The following is a 20,748-nucleotide window of genomic DNA, read 5'->3' as shown; positions in this document are numbered from 1 at the left end:
TACTACAAATAATATTTTAAAGTAACTTTAGAGATTAAATTAGTTTTTCAATATTAATATCTTATGCTCTAATTTTATTAAAATTATCAAATTATCCTTATACCTAATTTTTACCAAAACCCTAAATCCCCAAAATATCACGCTAATCCTAATTCTACCCTAACCCTTAGCCACCACCGCCACACCCCCCAAACCCTTCAGCCAAACTTCAGCCACTAACCAAGAAAGAAATGAAAAAAAAAAAGAAAGAAAGGGGGAAAGAGGGAACGGGAGAGCAGAGGGGAAGAGAGATCGGTGAGGGAGAAGAGTAGAGGGAGGAGCTACATCGCCATCACCGGCCTTGGGCTCGCCGCCGTTCATACCCCGTTGCGTCACCACCCAGCCGTCTCCAGCCCACCGCCAGTCGCTGTTGTCTTCACCAAGGGAGGAGAGAGAAAAAGGCGAACGCGAGGAGAGAGAGAGAGGGAGCTCGCGAGGAAGCTGCCGCCTTCGAAGCTGGGTTCGTCGTTGCCGTTAGAGTCCGCATCACTATCGAACTTGCTGCTGTCACCGAGGGGAAGCCCGTCGCCGCCAGCTTCGTCGGGTCCCCGCCGCCGAGCCCGTCTTTGCCACCGCCACTGGAAGCGCGAAGAGAGAACGCGCGAGGGAAACTGTCGCAGAGCTACCGTCGCCGCCGCGTTGCTGGGCTCGCCGTCGTCCTGCCCGCGCGGCTGCTGCGTTGCCGGAGCTCCTCGCCGCCGCTGTTGACGATGGAAACTGCCTTCCAAGCCTGTGTCTGTTGGTAAGCCCTAACCCTGCTTCAGCTTCTTTATTCGTTAAGTTTACCTCTACCGTGAGAATTGTCGCTGAGGTTGTCTGTGCTAGGTTATACGGTCACCACGAGTTTCTCTGTCGCCGTCCAAACTGCCACCAGAAGGATCCACCACAGCCTCCTCTGTTCTTGTCTTCGAATTAGAACTGCCCTTTTCCACTGAATATGTAACTCCTCTATTCCTGCTTTGCTGCCATTTTATTCCTCTGCTATGATCTTTGAATTATGACCGCATATGTCTCTGTTTTAATTCTGCTAAGGTCTGTTTGAAAAATTAAAATGGGTGCTGCTGCCACCGGTTCGGTCACATTGGAATCACTGCTGCTGCCATAAAACAGAAAGGGAAGGGAGTTACTATGTTTAACCTGTGTGAATTCAACTAGTTGAGGTAGGGGTTTTTCTTAAATCTATTTTACATTACAGGGTTGTTATAAATCGATATTAACGCGTAAAATACTTTCTTGTGATTTCGTGAGTCTTATGAATTGAATTGAGTTATTTCGGTTGAATGAGTTCATTAGTTTGATTTGATATTAAACCCGATTTGATATTGGAATTTGATTTTAAAATAAACTTGGAAAAGACTTGATATTTGAAAACGGGTTATTTATTGAGAATGATTTGCTATTTTGGAAAATAATTCAAAAAGTGTTTGAGGGAATGGTTTGGTTTGAAACTGTTTGAGAAAACCGAGAATTCTTAACTATTGATTGATCTGTTGGTTGAAGTCGGTTTAAATTATTATTCATAGGATTTGTTGATTGAATTCTGGATTTTGTAATTTCCTTAGGTTTTGTACTGTTGTTTTGATAATGGTTGCTGGAAGTGATTTGACTGATTAACAGGTGTTTGGTAGGTGTTTGGTTTGGTTTGGTTGGGACCCGAACAGGGTGGCAGAATCCGAATTTTAGAGGAGATGCTGCCAAAATTTTATAAAATTGGAAGTTTTGTTTGAAGTAATTGTTTAAAAAGATTTAGTTCTTAAACGTTATTTGTTTTGGACTGATTTATTTAGAAAAGAAAGAATTATGTTTTGAATAGAGAGTGTCGATTAACGGAAAGAAGGATGATAATGATTGATTTGAAATATGATTTTTGAATGAATTTGGAAATGGGATATGGATTGACGAATGATGATGATATTGAGAATGATTTAGATATTGATGAATGATGAATGAATTATTTATGTGGCTTATGAATTTGAAATATCTGAGATACGAGGTTCCCTGGATTAAGTGTCGTGGCTTGCCACCATGTGTACCAGGTTGAAAACTCGATACTCTGTTGACCCTACGACGTAAGTGTGACCGGGCACTATATAAATTCCCGGGAATGTTACCCCCATTGAGCAATATTGATTATTTGAGAAAAAACTATACATAGACTCTTGGGGATGCACGTCGGGGGACGTCTAAGGACAATTCAGACTTGTCGGGTTGGCTGGATAACCGACAGATGAGCCTCATCAGCCATAGGACAGGCATGCATCATATGCATTTGTATGCTTTGCTTGGGTTTGAACTTGTTTTGGTTTGCCTAATTGCTAAACTGTTCTTAACTGCTACTTGGACTATTTGCTGTAACTGCTACCTACTTGTGCTTTCCTTGTCTGTCTTGCCTGTGTTTGTCTTGGCGTGCTACATTTGAGAATGAACTTTGGTGCTGAATTAATGATTGTGTTGTTTGATTGCGTGGTTGGTTTCTGATTGAGATTTTTCATATAAGAAAGCAAAGGTTTTGGATTTTTGATAGATTAAACGTTTCTTTGAAAAGGTTTTGAACGATTACCTACTGGTTTTTAAAAGATTCATAAGGCAATGATAATCACTGAGTTTGAAAACAGTTTTCTTATTAAATATCTTCTTATGACAACTTTGAAACTGCGTGGTGAGACCGTGTGGTTAGGTTCTCACCCCCTACAGCTTTAACTTTTCAGGAACCGGATGAAGAAGCATTAAGAAGAGTTATACTGCGTCTGGTTTATAAGATGTTGTATTAATTAGATGTTTTCTCCCCTCGTCTTTGTTATTACAAGTGTGTAAGAGGGATAGGAATTGTATGTTTTATATGTATATTATATTATGAGTTATTATGTAAAGAGTCTTGTATATGAATCTATGCCTGTTTGTATTTTTCTTAAGATAAAGTGTGTATTTTTTTTTGGTTCTTTTGAAGAAATCAGCGATACAGTGTCAGGCCACAGGCTCCTATTTTAGTATTTAGTATGTAAAGTAGTCGTAATACTTCTTCCTATCAGAGTGGCGCAGCCGGAAGCGTGAGTTCTGATAGTGAGGGTGTTACATGTATTTATACACAAATATATTAGTAGTTGATTTTGGTGGTTAGTTTTAGTGTACAAATAACATTATTATTGATTGAAAAATGTTAGATGCCCATTAGAATTTATTATTTTTTGTCATTACTTTTAGCCATCAACTCAATTCCTTTAGTCTAATAATCCAACAATATACTTTAACTCATATTTTTAGCTCAATTCCTCTTCTTATTCCTTCTTCTTCGTTATTGCTATATCGTCGTCTTTTTCTTCTTATTCTTTTGGGCGCTTCCTTTTTTCAACTTTAACATCGTCGTTACTGCCGTCATTGTCATTGTTGCTTCTTCTTTTGCGCGCTTCTTTATTCAATATTAACGTCATTGTCGTTGCTGCCACGGCCTCTACTTTTTTTTCCTCATCATCCTCCTTCATTATCATCATTATTGTCGTCATCCTCTTCTCCTATCTATGTTTAGAAAATTAGATCACATAAATTTTTATTCATATAACATAAATTTTGGTGTACATCATATAAATTTTAGTGTATAACACAAAAAATTTTAAAAATATCACATGCCCAAAATATTAACAGCTAACCAACATCGTATGCATAGTATGAAAATTTTGGTGCGTAATACATATATTTTGATTTATAGCACAAAAGTTTTAGTGCACAGCACATAATTTTTTTAAGGACCAATGTCTAAAATATTGACACCCAACCAACAAAATACGCACCACACATATAAATTTTAGCACACAACATAGAATTTTTGAAGAACCACATATCGAGAACATTGACTCACCCAACTAATAAAATACATTTATAGCAAAATTTATGTGCTATGTGCAAATATTTATGTGTTATGTGCCAAAATTTGTGCTATATACAAAAATTTCTGTAGCATATCAATAAAATTTTACTCTCTAATAAAAATTTGTGTGTTGAAAAAGCACAAAAAAGGATAAATAGTGACTTATGCATGCATGCATTTTTTTTTACTAGAGTTATGCCAACTTAGTTGGACTTGTTTAAAAACACACTTATATATGTAGTATTATCGTCTAATTATAAATTACCACATCAATCATATTAGATTTATACCAAAATCAGTCACTAATATAAAATATATGTTTAAATACAAAATACATATTAAAAATAAATTAAATATAATAATTTATTTTAGTGATTAATTATAATATACTAATAATATTTTTATTATCAAATTAATAAAAAAATATTTTTCATATTTATTATTTAAATAAAAAATTATTTAAAAAATATAATTAAATAATTTTACATTAGTAATCTATCAAATCAAACCCAAAAGTTTTCAAGAAAAAGTACCTAGAAACAATTCTAAGCATAGTATTGTGAGGGCAAGTGCCCGTTATAATTTGAAATTTTTTTAAGTAGTACATGATAATAATATTTATTTGTCCCATTAAATTATTTTGACTCATAATAATTTTTTATTCAATTTTCGGTACTTAACATTCAATTTAAGAATTTCATATTAGATGTTTGTTAGAAAAATTAATTTTTAAATTTAAACGAGATTGGTGTTCTTTCTTAAAAGTCGGTTCAAAAGAATATTATTTATCTTCTTTTAAAATTAGCTTTAGTTTTTCCGTAGCACCTGTATTAATTGAAATAACTTTTTTTAACTATGAATATCAATAAGAGTCGGCATATATATATATATATATATATATATATATATATATATATATATAAAGAGAAAAATTTTGATTGTTCCGTAAAAAAATGACTTAATTTCTTTAAGAGTATATATTCAAATAGGTCCATGAAAAATTTCGCATAGAATATTTTCGTCCCAAAAAAAATTTATTACATTGAGGTCCTGAATTTTACAAAAGTAAGATATATAAGTTCTTACTTTAGTTAGATTTGTTGTTTTCATTTTAATAAATAAGTCTTTAAAAGTGTGACGCAAGGACCTATATATATTATTTTTGTAAAATTCAAGGAGCTCAACGCAATAAAAATTTTTTGGAGACAAAAATATCCGATGTAAAATTTTGCAGGAACCTATTTGAATATATACTTTTTTAATATAAAATCTAAAAAAATAAAATTTTAAATTATATATTATTATTTAAATTACTATTTTAATATTTTAATTTATAAATTAAATATTTTAAATCTAATTATATTTTATAATAACAAAATATCTATAACAATATATAATGTCAATCCTGAACTTTTGGTGTCAAACTTTATATTCCAATATTGTCCTTAATGATAGAAGTTCTCCGTACATGCATGTGTTAGTTAGTTTAAATTAAAAAACTTCCACCCTTAACAACACATATTCTTCTATCTCATTTTCATGCTGTATTTTCACTAATAACCGTAAAAACGCGTAACATCTTCTTCAATTCTTTATTTCAATAATTTATCCTTTTTAATTTTTCTTAATTCTCTTCTCCATTCTGAATGTGCTTCTCTGTATATAACAATTATTTGAATGAATTTTTGTGGTTTTCTGAACTAAATAACGACGATGCCAAATGTTACTTTTCGATGCCATGTATGAAAGGAGGAAAAGAATAATTAGCAGTGATAAATAATTTTTTTATAGATATTATCATTTTGTTTTGGGTATATTCTTTATGTGAGTACTTTATACCAAGAGTTTGATCTCATTCTTCTGTTATTAATTTTTTATCTCATTATTAGATTCATAGTGCTTTTTCTCTCACCACTAGATGCACTTTTCTGCATTTTTATTATTGTCATCTTTCTCCTTTTTTTTAACATTGTGATTGTATCGTCTCTATTCACTACAATTAAAAATTATTACCTTTTAGTTAAATCTCATTTTTTAAATTATTTTGTATTCAATGATATTATTTTTTTCATTGTTTTCAAATTATTGATTATGTAAAGTATTGTAATTAAAATTTGAGTATATAAATATTATTTTTAAATTAAATTAAATAAATTATATAACAAAAAATTTAATGATTTTGTATTCCACAATATTGTTTGGTATATAACCCTGATTATTTGATGAGTTTAATTTTGATAGCGTTGCATAATTAGATGCACGTGAAACTATTTTACACTAATAGAGCATTAAAATAAAAAAGGCTCATCCTTAAACGTTCCTTACTAAGTATGGAGTGCTGCACACTTGTGAATTCGTTAAATCTAAACTCTTCATTTATTATATTTTATTTGAATGGTCTGGATTTAAAAAGGTAACCTGTTAATCAGGTTAATTTTTTTTTTACAAATTTTAGATTTTTTTGGCAAGTCTCAGATATTGGGATGAAGTTCAAAATAAAAAATTAGTATATAAATATTAAAAACAATATGTCTGTACAAAAAAAAGTTATTAGATTTTAGAATTAAAATAAATAATACATAAAAAATAAGTTAAAAATTCATGTACTAAATCCAAAAAAAAGATATATTAGAATCTTAAAAAAATAATATTAAATATATATTATGTATATAATATTAAAATTTAAATAAATTTTGTTTTGTGTGAAATAAAATATAATATTAAATATAAACACAATGATAAAAAAAATTTTTGTGTTATATATATATATATATATATATATATATATATATATATATATATATATATATCAGAGCCTGCCCAAGGGGAAGGTATCTGATAACATTTATAAAGAAATTATTTTTAGCTGGATTTTTATTACAAGTCTTCTTGATAAACCTCAAATATTTTATAGTTACAACTTTGAAGTAGCAGTGAGAACTGTTAATACGTTGGTCAGCCCAGATTGTAATCCCGGTTGTAAGTCCTAGTAAGGCAGTGAATTCGTTGATTAACGAGGGTGGTCCCGTAACTCACAAAGTTCTAACCATAAAATGGCTAGTTTATTGAGAACGATGAGTAGTTTAAATCTAGGAAAAAATAATTCTTTAGTGATAAAAACAGATAATGATGAAGCTTCCACCTCTAGAACTAAAAATGAATTAGAAATAGCTAAGTTAGAAGAAAGTTTTCATAATTGGAATATACCTATAATAGATAAAGATAAAGTATATAAAAAGAGAAACTTCTGGGAAGGAAGAAATTATGAAATTCATATGTTAGAATATTGTAAACCAGGAACAAGTAATAATAAGATTATTACCATCTTAGAAGAGGATAAATTGAAAGAACATAGTAGTAAAGGATATAACTTCATCCATATAGGATTAATACAAGTAGCAGTAAAACCTAATTTTAGAATAGGAATTAATCTGCCTATATTATTAACTTTAAGAGATACCAGATTCAAAAATTTTAGTGACTCATTAATAGGAATATTAGAAAGTAACTGTCATGATGGACCAGTTTTCTTTAATTGTTACCCAAATTATGCTATGAATTTAAAAAATGAATACACATGGCAAGCGTTAAAATTACAAGTAAGATCTGATGAGACAATTATAAATGAGAAATATGATCCATTCGAAATAATCTATAGAATATATTATAAAATTACTAAGGTTAATTATGACTTTAAAGCATTAAGACAATCCTCAAAAGAAGAAACGATAATCATGCATGCAAATTTAAAAAGATCTAATATACAAACACCTAGAAGATTAAGACATGAAGAATTAAAAAGTAGAATGCCTGAAGAATGGATAATACCTGATGGTATTGAAGAACCACAAATACAAAATACTAGGATAAGAGAAATAATAAGAGAAGGACCTGATATTAGAATCAGGATGAATAGATCCCAATCATTAATAATTTCTGATAATGTTAAAACTATTAGCCATAGAAATTCTATAGATAATTCATCAATAGAAAATATCGATGATATTGTAGGAATTGACAACAGAAGGCCACATATAGCCACTGCTGTATATAAATCACCGTCAGAATTTGATCCAAGAGAATCACAAGTTTTATCAGTAATTATAAAGGAAGAACCATTTGAGATTGATAAAGAGTGGATAAGACAAGATTTTAATGCTGATTATAATAAATCACTAAGAGATTGGTATTTTACCAACCATTCAGGAAATGAAGTTATTAGACTAAGAGAACTATTCTATGATTTTATGAAAGAAAATAGAATTAGCTTATACTTCTTTGACTGGTACGTTAATTATTACTCCAAACCTGATAAGAAATTATGTCCTTTAACAAAACCAACTGTAGTTTGGAAGACAAGCTCAGGATCAGTAATAGAATCTGAATACCCTCCTAAAGAAACTATTAAAATACCAATTGAAAAAGACCTAGAAGTTGAAGCAACACCCTATAAAGATAGCAATGCAGATGGAAATATAGAAAAAAGAGATATTAAGAAATTACATCAACAATTAAATTTTACTAACACCATGTTAGATATAATGAAAAATCAATTAGGAAGAATGGAAAATATGGAAAAAGTCCTTAAGGTGGAAAAACCCATAGAAAAACCTATATATAAATTACAAAGTTTAGATAATATTAGCTTAAAATCCAAAGTAGAAACAGAGGTTGAAGAACTAAAAGAAAAACTCAGAAGTATTAGTCTAGAAAAATTGACAATTAATACATTACAAGAGGAAGAAGAATTAGAACTAAATAAAATATCCTATAAAAGAGATTATCCTAAAACCAGAAATTATTATCCTAGACCATCACCTGCAGACGTAGGTCTAGAAGAGCGAACACAATTAGTACAAAATAGCTTCTCAGGATCAGACTTAGTAGAATGGAATATAGATGGATTAAGTGAACAAGCCATTTTAGACCAAATGTGTAATATGACTATGGCAGCAACTGCCTATAAGATGAGAAAGGCTTCTGATAAAGAAGCAGCAATCATGATAACCCAAGGATTTACAGGACAATTAAAAGGTTGGTGGGATAATTTCCTCAGCGTCCAAGAAAAAGAATTAATTATAAATAGTATTAAACAAGAAGATCAGTCACCAGACGCTACATCCACGTTAATATATACCATTATTAAAAATTTTGTAGGAGATCCTAGTATTTTTAAAGATAGGATACATACTCAATTAATGAATTTAAGATGTCCAACCATGTCTGATTATAGATGGTATAAAGATGTTTTTATGTCAAAAGTTATGATAAGAGATGATGCACATGCGCCTTTCTGGAAAGAAAGATTCGTAGCAGCCTTACCAAAATTATTCTCTGAAAAAGTATTACAAAAACTACAAACACAGTTTGGGACCCAGATTTCCTATAATTCATTAACCTTTGGTCAGTTGCATAATATAATAGTACAAACAGGTATAGAAGTATGCACAGATACCAAGATACAACAGAAAATAAAACAAGAAAGTATCACGGGTAAAAGAGAGCTTGGCACTTTTTGTTATCAATATGGAATAACTCCTGAAAAAGCACCTAGTGGACAGCATAAAGTTAAAAAGAGAAAATTTTATAAAAAACCTAAATATAATATAGACAAACCCCTTTATTATGAACAGAAATATCATAAAAAATTCCATAAGACTCCTAAAGGAAAACCTAAATTTTCTAATAAGAAAAAACCAGTAACATGCTGGAAATGTAAAAAACAAGGACATTATGCTAATAAGTGTACGAAAGAACAAAAAATAAATAAAATAGAAAATAAAGAAATTAAGCATGCTTTGACAGCTATACTAATCAATTCAGAGTCAGAAGAAGAATCAAGTTATGAGGGTTCTTCTGAAACTGAAGACTATTTTATACAACAATTAGACTTTATGTCAGAAGAAGAAAGCTCAGGAGGAAATAGTGGAAAGGAGGAACATGATAATAATAATTGTTTAGGAATAGGATTATGTAATTGTAGAAACTGTGAAAAAACTGTAAATATTTTAACTAAAGAACAAACCTCTACACTAGTCAAAATAATTGACAAGTTAGAAGATACACCATTAAGGGATGAGTTTATAAGACAATTAGCTGAATTAGTTAAAAAAGAAGAAGAAAGTAAGCAAGAAATAAGACCAATAGAAATAAAAGAAATTTATAATCGTTTTAAAAATCCACAAGAAGAAGTTTCCCTTAATTCTCTCAAAGAAGAGATAAAAAAGTTAAAAAGAGAAGTTTCAGAATTAAAACAACAAAACATTAATATGGACTACAGATTACTAAAAATAGAAGGAGAAAACATAATAAAAATCCAAGAACAAGCTTTGCAAAATAATGAAGGGACTAGTAATATAACAATCCCCGAGAATTATATTAACCTAGGTACAGAAAATTATATAATATATTAACATTATTGGTAAGTCAAAATGGTTCACTACGATAACTTTAATAGTAGGAGAAGAAAAATTTGATTTAATAGCTATGGTAGATTCAGGAGCTGATGTTAATTGTATACAAGAAGGATTAATACCCACAAAATATTATGAGAAAACTACAGAAAGAGTCTTAATGGCAGAAAATGACAAAATGACTATAGATTATAAACTATCTAAAGCAAAAATTTGTAAAAATAGGGTATGCTTTGCCACTACATTCTTTTTAGCAAGAAATATATCTCACCAAGTTATATTAGGAAATCCTTTTACTTTATTATTATATCCCTTTAATGTCGACATCGACGGAATAACTTGTACAAGAATCCCTAATCATCCTGTCCATTTTGAATTTCTCACAAGACCAAAACAGCATGAACTCAATATGTTACAACACCTATCTACACAGGTTAGAGCAATGGAAACAGAAGTAAAACAAATTAATTGTTTGAGCCTAGAGAAAATTTTACAACACTTACCGCGCCAAGTTAATATTATAGAAAGAAAAACAAGACAAATTAACTACTTAAACCAAGAAATTACACATAAAAGAATAGAAGAACAATTACAAACTTTAGAAATACAAGATAAAATAAAAGCAATCGAAGAAAAAATTAAAAAAGAATTATGTAGTCTAAACCCCACAGCTTTTCAGCATAGAAAATTACATGAAATATCTTTACCATATGAAGATGGGTTTAATGAAAAAGATATACCAACAAAGGCAAAACCGATACATATGAACAAAGAGTATTTAGAATATTGTAAAAAAGAAATACAAGAATATCTAGATAAGGGACTAATAAGGCCTTCAAAATCACCCTGGAGCTGTACAGGTTTCTATGTGATGAAAGCATCTGAAATAGAAAGAGGTGCTCCAAGATTAGTTATCAATTATAAACCTCTAAACAAGGTATTAAAATGGATTAGATATCCTTTACCAAATAAAAGTGACTTAATTAAAAGATTAAATAAAGCAAATATCTTTTCAAAATTTGATTTAAAATCAGGATATTATCAAATTGCAGTAAAAGAGGAAGATAGATATAAAACAGCTTTTATAGTACCCTTTGGACATTATGAATGGAATGTTATGCCTCAAGGATTAAAAAATGCCCCAAGTGAATTCCAAGAAATAATGAATAATATATTTTACCCGCATATAGAATTTACTATAGTATATCTTGATGACGTATTAGTATACTCAAAAGGAATAAAGCAGCATATATATCATCTAGGAAAATTCATGGATATTATAAAAGAACAAGGATTAGTTTTATCAGAAAAGAAAATAAAAATTTTTACAACTAAAGTAAGGTTCTTAGGATATGAAATTTATCAAGGAACTATAGTACCTATTAAAAGAGCCATTGAATTTGCAGATAAATTTCCAAATGAAATAACTGACAAAAAACAACTACAAAGATTTTTGGGATGTTTAAATTATGTAGCAGAATTCTTACCTGGAATAAGAGTCACATGCGAACCTCTTTATAAGAGACTAAGAAAAAATCCACCTCCATGGACAAAAGAAATGACTTCTATAATAATAAAAATAAAAAATGCAGTAAAAGAAATACCTTGCATAAGTATACTAGACCCATCGGCTAAATTAATTGTAGAAATAGATGCATCAGAATTAGGATATGGAGGAATTCTTAAACAAATACCTCCTAATAGCTCAAAAGAACAAATAGTAAAATATCATTCAGGAATTTGGAACCAAGCTCAAAAGAACTACCCCACAGTTAAAAAAGAAATACTTGCCATAGTATTATGTGTTTCAAAATTTCAAGAAGATTTATTTAATAAAACCTTCTTAATAAGAACTGATTGTAAAGCAGCCCCAAATGTTTTAGAGAATGATGTAAAAAATTTGGTTTCAAAACAAATATTTGCAAGATGGCAAGCTATTTTATCATGTTTCGATTTTACTATTGAACATATAAAAGGAGAACTAAATTCACTCCCTGACTTTTTTACTAGAGAATTTTTGCAGGGAAAGAATGGAGCAAAAAGCAGCCTCCAGTGAAGATTATGGTCAACCTTTTGACCAAGTAAAAGAAACAAAATTACCTATTACCGTTGTACCAGCAAAACAATTATCATTAAGACCTATGACAATGTCACAGGTTGTAAAAGTATCATCATCATCATTACCTTCTAAGAGCTCTTCTATTACTACTAATAATAAATTCACATTATTACAACCATCAGATCTCTACAACACTCAACCTTTGAAAGAACAGTTTCCTTACTATGAAAAGCCCAATCCTATTAAAATACTAACCATTGAAAAAGAGTGGTTCAAAAAAGACAGAAAAACCCTATACAAGACTATTTTCCCAAACACTTTCCATTACATTCCTATTAACCCACAAAAAACCCAAAAATTCTATGAATTCATATTAGTAGACACTGGATCTATTGAATTAACACATTATAGAGACTCCAATACCAAACAACCTATTTATTCAAAAATAAAAATCATGAAAATATTATCTCTACAAGAATGGGAATTACCCCCATATCAGTCTAAAAACTTCTCTTTGAAGTTTGAACCTCAAAGCTATACCTATTATGATTACCAAGAAGCATGGAACCATATTTTATTCCTATCACCAAGTCCCCATTCTTGGTTTATATGGTTCAGGAAGGGGATATCATTACAATTTCCCAAATGGTTCCAATCATGGTTCCAGAATTTCGGACCAGTAGAAGCCTTCTTCCCGAAAGAAGCCAGTATGGCGTATGAATACTTTAAAAGCAAGTCATCATTCCTACAAGAATATAAATTCATTTCATTCATAGCAGCCATGGGAATAAGCTGGATTATGACATGGGAATATGATTCAGCAGCATATGAAGAATCTCCAAGCATACAATATCTAGTAAGAGTAATAAAAATTAAATGGTGGAACAAATATGATATAAATTTACTAAGGAGAGCAGCTATTGATCAATGGTTAACAACATCACAAAAGCGTCCAGCAATAACAGCCTCAAGCACCACCAATGAACAAATAGCATATAAAAAAGAGACTCAATTCTTAGCACAGAAGCGACAAATTATGGCAGCCCTAGCAGCGGCAACCTCAGAGGAAGATATTCAAAGCTCTCTACAAGCAATACAAACCGTACCTCTTGGAGAAGACGAAGAGGTCCAGTCCAGCCCAGCTCATTACTATCAAGATTCTCAAGACCCATTTGAAATGTAAAAAGTATTGTATATGCAATGAATGTAAAAGCTCAATCATAAAGAAAAATGATTTCTGTAAAAAAAAAAAAAAGTAAAAAGTAAAAAAATAAAAGTAAAAAGTAAAAGCAAACAGTAAAAGCAAACAGTGAATGTCGGCAAACAGTAAAAGCAAACAGTACTGTCGGCAAACAGTACTCAAATAGTCATCATTTGGGGTCTATAAATACCAAAGGCCTCACTCATTCAAGATCATCAAAAAAAAACTTGAAAGCTCAAGAAATCTCTCTACTCTTATATCTTCTTACTTTATAAATTCTCCAAGTATTTGTAATAATCTTCAAGAAAGTATCAACTTTGCAAGCAATAAAAGTACAAGTTCATCTCTGTAAACTTACTATCTTTCTTTTCTTTATTTTCTCAGTTATTATTCTTATAACATGAAAGAGTTTTATAAAAGGCTTAGATCTTTAAAATTAGTTAGAAGAAATATGAAAACAAGAGTAATGGCAATAGATAGAAAAATAAGAGAACTAATAACTGAATCTTCGAAATTAAAAGTAGAAATAAAAAAGATGGACAAGAAAATAATCAGAACCAAAAAGTTTCTACAACAAATTAAAACCATAAAATCAGCAAAAATCGTTAGACAAAATAGTAAAAATAAACGCATTCATTATGTTAGAAGGATGCATTATTTGCATATACAAAGCATGAGACAACTTTATGAGATAGAATCAAGAATACATGTATATAACGTTCAAAGAATGGATGGCAATCCCCAACCTACTAACCTTGTACAAGAACCTCAACCTTTACAAGATCCTATATATATATATATATATAATATTAAAATTTAAATAAATTTTGTTTTATGTGAAATAAAATTATAATATTAAATATAAATACAATGATAAAAAATTTTGTATTATATATATATATATAATTTTATTTTGTGTGAAACAAAATTAAAACATTAAACATGAATAGAATGATAAAAGATTTAGTACTATATAAATTTAATTAAAAAAATATTTATACAACGTAAAAAGCAAACAAATATATAATAATTTTATTTTGTGCGAAACAAAAATTTATGTAAAAAAAATATTTATATAATTTTTTATTAACAATTTTTTTATTAAAATATGTTATTTTACTATATTTATAATATATTATTTGGGATAATTATATTATTTTAGTTAATATATATTATTTAAAAAAATATTTAAAATTTATTATTTTGTATTAAGAATATTATTAAAAATATATTATTATTTTTTCTTAAAATAACATTTTCTTTTCTTTCGTTGAAATACTATGACAACAAAATTTTTTGTGTAATTGCTTCTACTCAATAAATATTATATTTATTTATTTTTATATTGCATGTAAAATAAATAATTAATGTTTAAAAAAGTTAATAAAGGATAGAAGTATTTTTTTTACCAATTCTTAGGTGAATATAAAGAAATTATGTCATTTGAACTATAATTCGTTGGCAAAGAAAGAAATACTCTTAATTATATATTAAATAGAATAATTATTTATTAGGCTCATTTTTATACAAATAAAAACTTTTCTTAGTTTTATATCTGTAATATTTTATACCAATTAGCTTCATAATTTAATTATTTTTTGAATAAATTAATAAAAAATAATACAAATAATTGTTTAAATATAATTGTATTTTAATGGTTAATTTGAAATAAAAGATAACAGACTTGTTGTAACTGCTATGTATTTTGTGCTTTGACTGCGTCGTCATCTGAGAATCCATTTTGCGTTTGGAGTTAGCTAACCAGCAGTGGCAGACATGCGTCTTCCTTTTCTTTTTGGACTTTGATGGTCATTTATGGTAGAAGTGGAATATGGTGGGTTCAAGAGCGTCAAAATCTATAGCTAGCTAAAACGATAGTGGAAGCACCTGCCAGCAAACAAAACAGTGAAAATATTTGAAGACATCACATCGACAATAACAGAGTAACAGAGGAATTAGTTTTTTTGTTAGTGCTGGTTTGTTTGTTCAGCCCATGATAAAAAAAAAAATAATAACAATAATAAATAAATTAAATTTACCTGATAACTTTTGATAGTAAGTTAACTTTTAAGGAGTGCTGCACTCCCTACTTTATCTGGAGTGCACTAGCTTTTGCCTAACTTTTGATAATAGGTTAACTTTTAAGGAGTACTGCACTCCCTACTTTATCTGGAGTGCACTAGCTTTCGCCAATTCTCATGGATATTTTGTTAATCCTTTTTGAATTTTTAATCAATTCTCTGTTGATTAATATTATTTTTTTACGAATATTAGATAACATATAACATTAAAGATGTGGTAGGATAAAAATATTTATTAATTAATTTTTTTAAATAACATGATAACACGATAAACATCTGAATTTCCTATTATATATTTTTAACATTTCAATTTTCACGATATTATACAGCCTAATTTAGATAGTCAAAACTCAGTAAAATAAGTAAGAAGAAGATATAGAATTCTACTTTTTGTTATGTGGTACAAAAATGATATAATAATATAATAAATTGTAATAAAAAAAATAAAATAAATAAAAACAAGAAGATATAAAATTTTACTTTTTGTTCTGTGATACAAAGATAAAATAATAATATAATAAACTGTAATATTCTAGTACAAAAGAACTTATTAAGAGCCTTCTATCTTTTTATTTTAATTTTGTTAAAAATACTAATATCATTTATTTTTAACTTTTAACTTTTAAAATAAATGCAAAGATGTGATCTTTTTATGCATTAGATAATTTAAAAAATTTATTATAGAAAAAGTTAAGAATATGAGTAAGTGAGAGACATAGAGAATTTTTTAACATATTAAATTTGAGTTATATCAAGTGATGATTAAGAAACAAATTAAAACTTTAAATTCAAAAAAAATGTCTCTCTTTTTGCAGTGTTTCACTTTAAGTAATGATTTTTTTATAGATAGTATTTAAGTGACAAACAAAATAATAAGAAGGTTCGTATTAGATTATGAAAACTAATGTCATCCCTACAATAGGATCGCATTATTTCAAAACATGCAAAATAAAATAATAAAATATAGTTTAATTAATTTATCCAATAAAACAAACCTACAACTTATATAAAAGTAGTCAAATATAAGAAATAATAACAGTTTTTTATTCTAAGGGCCTATATTAAATTATAACTTAAATTTATAATTATTAGTTAAAAACTTACAATAATGTACTATTTTTATTAAATTAGTTAAAAATAATATATTTTGATCTTATTTTTATGGATTATTGACATCAAATTTTGATAATTTGAGCAAAAATTTTGAATGTTTTATATCGTACATCTTTTTTAATAGAATAATGAGACAACTTAAAATGCATATTAAGAAAAAACTATTATTTTTATACATTTAGATATTCAAAAGATATAAAAACCAATTCTTTTAACAACACTTCAACGACTCATAAAAGTTAATACAATAAATGATTATAGATCAAAGTGATAGATAATATTGAAAATTGCGATAATAGTGCTTGATAATCATTAATTACGATCGGGTGAAGAGAATGTGGGAGGAGAAGAAGAAAATGAGAAGGAGAACAAGGAAATAATAGTGTAGAGTAGAAAATAATAGTAAGAGAAAATAATAGTGTGTGATACAATAAGAAGATATAATAAAAGTATAAATTAATAATTTAAAAAAGTAATAAATTTAAAAATAAAATATTTTTTTATCTATTAGAATTATGAATATAAAATTTTAAAAATACTTTGAATATAAATTTTTATCTTTGCTTCAAATTAAATACTGTTAAAAAAATAAATAAATAAATTTTGGCCTCACTTAAAAAAGATGAAGACAAATATAAATATCTATAAAATTTAAATAAAAATAATTTTTTGTAAATAACTAATATGTATTTTGGTTTATATATAATCTTTTTGAATAGGATAATATTATTATCTTTATTTGTTTTTTCTAATAATATATATATATATATATATATACTTCTTTATTATGTATTTTTATAATTTAACATTTTAAAATTTTTTTATAATAATATTAATTTTAACAAAATATAATATAAATAAAATCACATTAATATTAAAATAATAAAAAATATTTATTTAATAAATTTTGAAAAGAATAATATATTAACCAAAAAAATTTTTAAAAAACAATAGAAAAGCGACTGATAGTGCCTGTTGAGCCACTAGTAATTATAATAACAATATTATATGTATATAAAAATAACTACTTATATAAAAAATATATTAACATATAAAATATAAATTATAAATAAGTTAAATAATTTATATATATTTATATATAAATATATAATAATTAATAAATAATTTAATAATTAATTTTTGTTATATATAAATTTTTATTATAAAAATTAATATTATATTATATAAATTTTATCCACATTATTAAAATTTTTTAGATTCGTCGCGGTTGATACAATAAGTCATCTTCGCATCAGCTATGAAATTGTCTCAAGAATACATAAACCGATTCTCTTGGTCTCTCTTTCAATAGGTTGCAGAGGTTAGATATACCCTTTGTGGGTATCCCGTTTTTAGTGTTTTGCTGTCCAATTGGACCCTCGTTTGTATTCAATTATTATTTAAAAAATGAATAAATTATTACTTTTGAAAAAAAAAATTAAACTTAAATGAAATAAGGAACAAGATTGAAAGAAAATCCGTGTCTTTACATACTTCTCCAGTTTGAATGTAAGCAAATTTTATATATTGGCGTATGTGTATTTCGATGTTTTTATTGTTTCTTTTAATTTAGAGTAAAGTATCGTTTTTGTCCCTAACGTTTGGGGTAAGTCCCAAAGTTGTTCCTAACGTTTCAATCGTCCTATTTAAGTCCCTAACGTTTCAAAATTAACTCAATGTTGTCCTGCCGTTAGGGATCCGTTAATAGAATTAACGGCGGGACAAAATTGAGACAATTTTAAAACGTTGGGGACAAAAACGATACATAGAAATAAATTTTAATTTTATCTTTCAATAATATTAATTTTTACTGTACATAATATTCAATCGTTTTTTAAATTATAGTTAATCACATTACTTTTATTTTAAATAAATTAATTTTGTTATAATTTTATTCTTAAAGTAATGTAATTTTTTTATAAATAAATAAATTTTACACTTTCATTCTAAATAATGTAATTTTACTTTCATTATTTAATCACATTACTTATAATTTTTTTAATAATTTTACACTTTCATTCTAAATAAATTAATTTTTTTATAATTTTACATTTAAAGTAATGTAATTTTTTTTTATAAATAAATAACTTTTACATTTTCATTCTAAATAATATAATTTTACTTTCATTACTTAATCACATTACTTATATTTTTTTTTAATTTTACACTTTCATTCTAAATAAATAAATTTTTTATAATTTTATGCTTAAGTATTGTAATTCTTTTATAAATAAATAAATTTTATACTTTCATTCTAAATAATGTAATTTTACTTTCATTACTTAATCACATTACTTATAATTTTTTTATAATTTTACACTTTCATTCAAAATAAATTAATTTTTTTATACTTTTACTCTTTCATTCTAAATAATGTAATTTTACTTTCATTACTCAATCACATTACTTATATTTTTTTTTATAATTTTACACTTTCATTCTATTCATATTACATTATTTATTTAGAATAAAAGTGTAAAATTTATTTATTTATAAAAAAATTACATTACTTTAAGTATAAAATAAAAAAATTTATTTAGAATAAAAGTGATGTGATTAAGTGTAAATGTGATTAAAAATAATTGAATACTATGTATAGTAAAAAATTATTATTATTGAAGAATAAAATTAAAATTTATTTCTATGTATCATTTTTGTCCCTAACGTTTTCGTCCTATTTAAGTCCCTAACGTTTCAAAATCGTTTCAATTTTGTCCCGCCGTCAATTTTATTAACGGATCCCTAACGGTAGGACAACATTGAGTCAATTTTGAAACGTTGGGGACTTAAATAGGACGATTGAAACGTTAGGGACAACTTTGAGACTTACCCCAAACGTTGGGGACAAAAACGATACTTTACTCTTTAATTTATGTACGAGGAGTAGTGTTAGAGAGTCAATAAATTTTATAATTTATAATTATTAATTATTTATTATTATTATTTTTAATAATATAAAATTATATCTAATGGTATGAAATTATATATTTTTTATTAATTAAATTTTAATAAAAATACTAATTTTTTATATTTTTTTTGTATTATTGTTTAAAAATAATTTTATGTCCGTGTATTTTAGCAGGTGAGAGGTTTACGTATAACCATATGCTATTTAAGAGAAGGGATATGATTTAGATTTGGGTCAAAAATAAAACACCGTATGTAATAATTGCACTGTTCATATTGCTTAAGTCCATACCAATAATAATCTTAGAATAATATATATTAAATTTGTTTAAAATATTTAAAATATTAGAAATTAAATTAAAATTTAATTTTAAAATTAAATATTAAAATAATATTTTATTATGTATTATACTATTCAGATAATTATTATATACTACTGAATAAATATTATACTATTGAATAATTTTTATTCGGATAATTTTTTAAAAAAAATAATTATTGGATTAGAAATTTATATGCTGTAAGAGCATTTATAAAAAATTTCACATCAATCCAAAGTTGTTTGTATATTTTATTTTATTAAAAACTAACGTAACATATTTTTACGAAGAATATTTCAGTTTCATGTTTATTAATGCTCAAATTTAATAAAGCTTAGTATACTAGATCTCCAATATATGTTATTTTATATTGTGGTTCAATATTTGGATCGTTTAAATATCTTAGGAAAAGTTATTTATGAATATAATTTGCTCTGGATAAAAAGTAGCCCCAAAAAACAGATTACTTTTGAGTCAAACTTAATATTTTCTCTTGCTCCTAATTTTGTGTTGACAGATGCCACACAGGCAAGGATTAAGAAAATGTTATTAGGGCATTAGTAAGTTTTCACTTCACCCGGCCTATTATATTCACTGGATAAAAAAACTTAATTTGTTGCATAAATTATTTTATTATTAGTATTTTTGTTGATAATAATATTATAAAAATATAAATTTCTTAAAATTATATCAGCTTTGTTTTGACATTATAGATTATAATACAAAAAATTTATAAAACTAAACTATTTTCAC

At 27.1% G+C, this 20,748-nt stretch overlaps 1 long non-coding RNA gene across 1 annotated transcript; it reads left to right on the top strand.

Moving 5' to 3' along the window:
• The first annotated feature begins 903 nt into the window (after window positions 1–903).
• On the top strand, window positions 904–2,983 carry LOC130940785 (uncharacterized). Its single transcript, XR_009070408.1, has 3 exons — window positions 904–978; window positions 1,072–1,199; window positions 2,748–2,983. It is a non-coding gene; the product is annotated as an uncharacterized LOC130940785 (long non-coding RNA).
• The last annotated feature ends 17,765 nt before the right edge of the window (window positions 2,984–20,748 follow it).

This window comes from Arachis stenosperma, chromosome 7 (genome assembly GCF_014773155.1).
Source record: "Arachis stenosperma cultivar V10309 chromosome 7, arast.V10309.gnm1.PFL2, whole genome shotgun sequence".
NCBI classification, from domain to species: domain Eukaryota; kingdom Viridiplantae; phylum Streptophyta; class Magnoliopsida; order Fabales; family Fabaceae; genus Arachis; species Arachis stenosperma.
The sequence above is the reverse complement of the archived record's forward strand: the minus strand, read 5'-3'. Positions and strand labels throughout refer to the sequence as shown.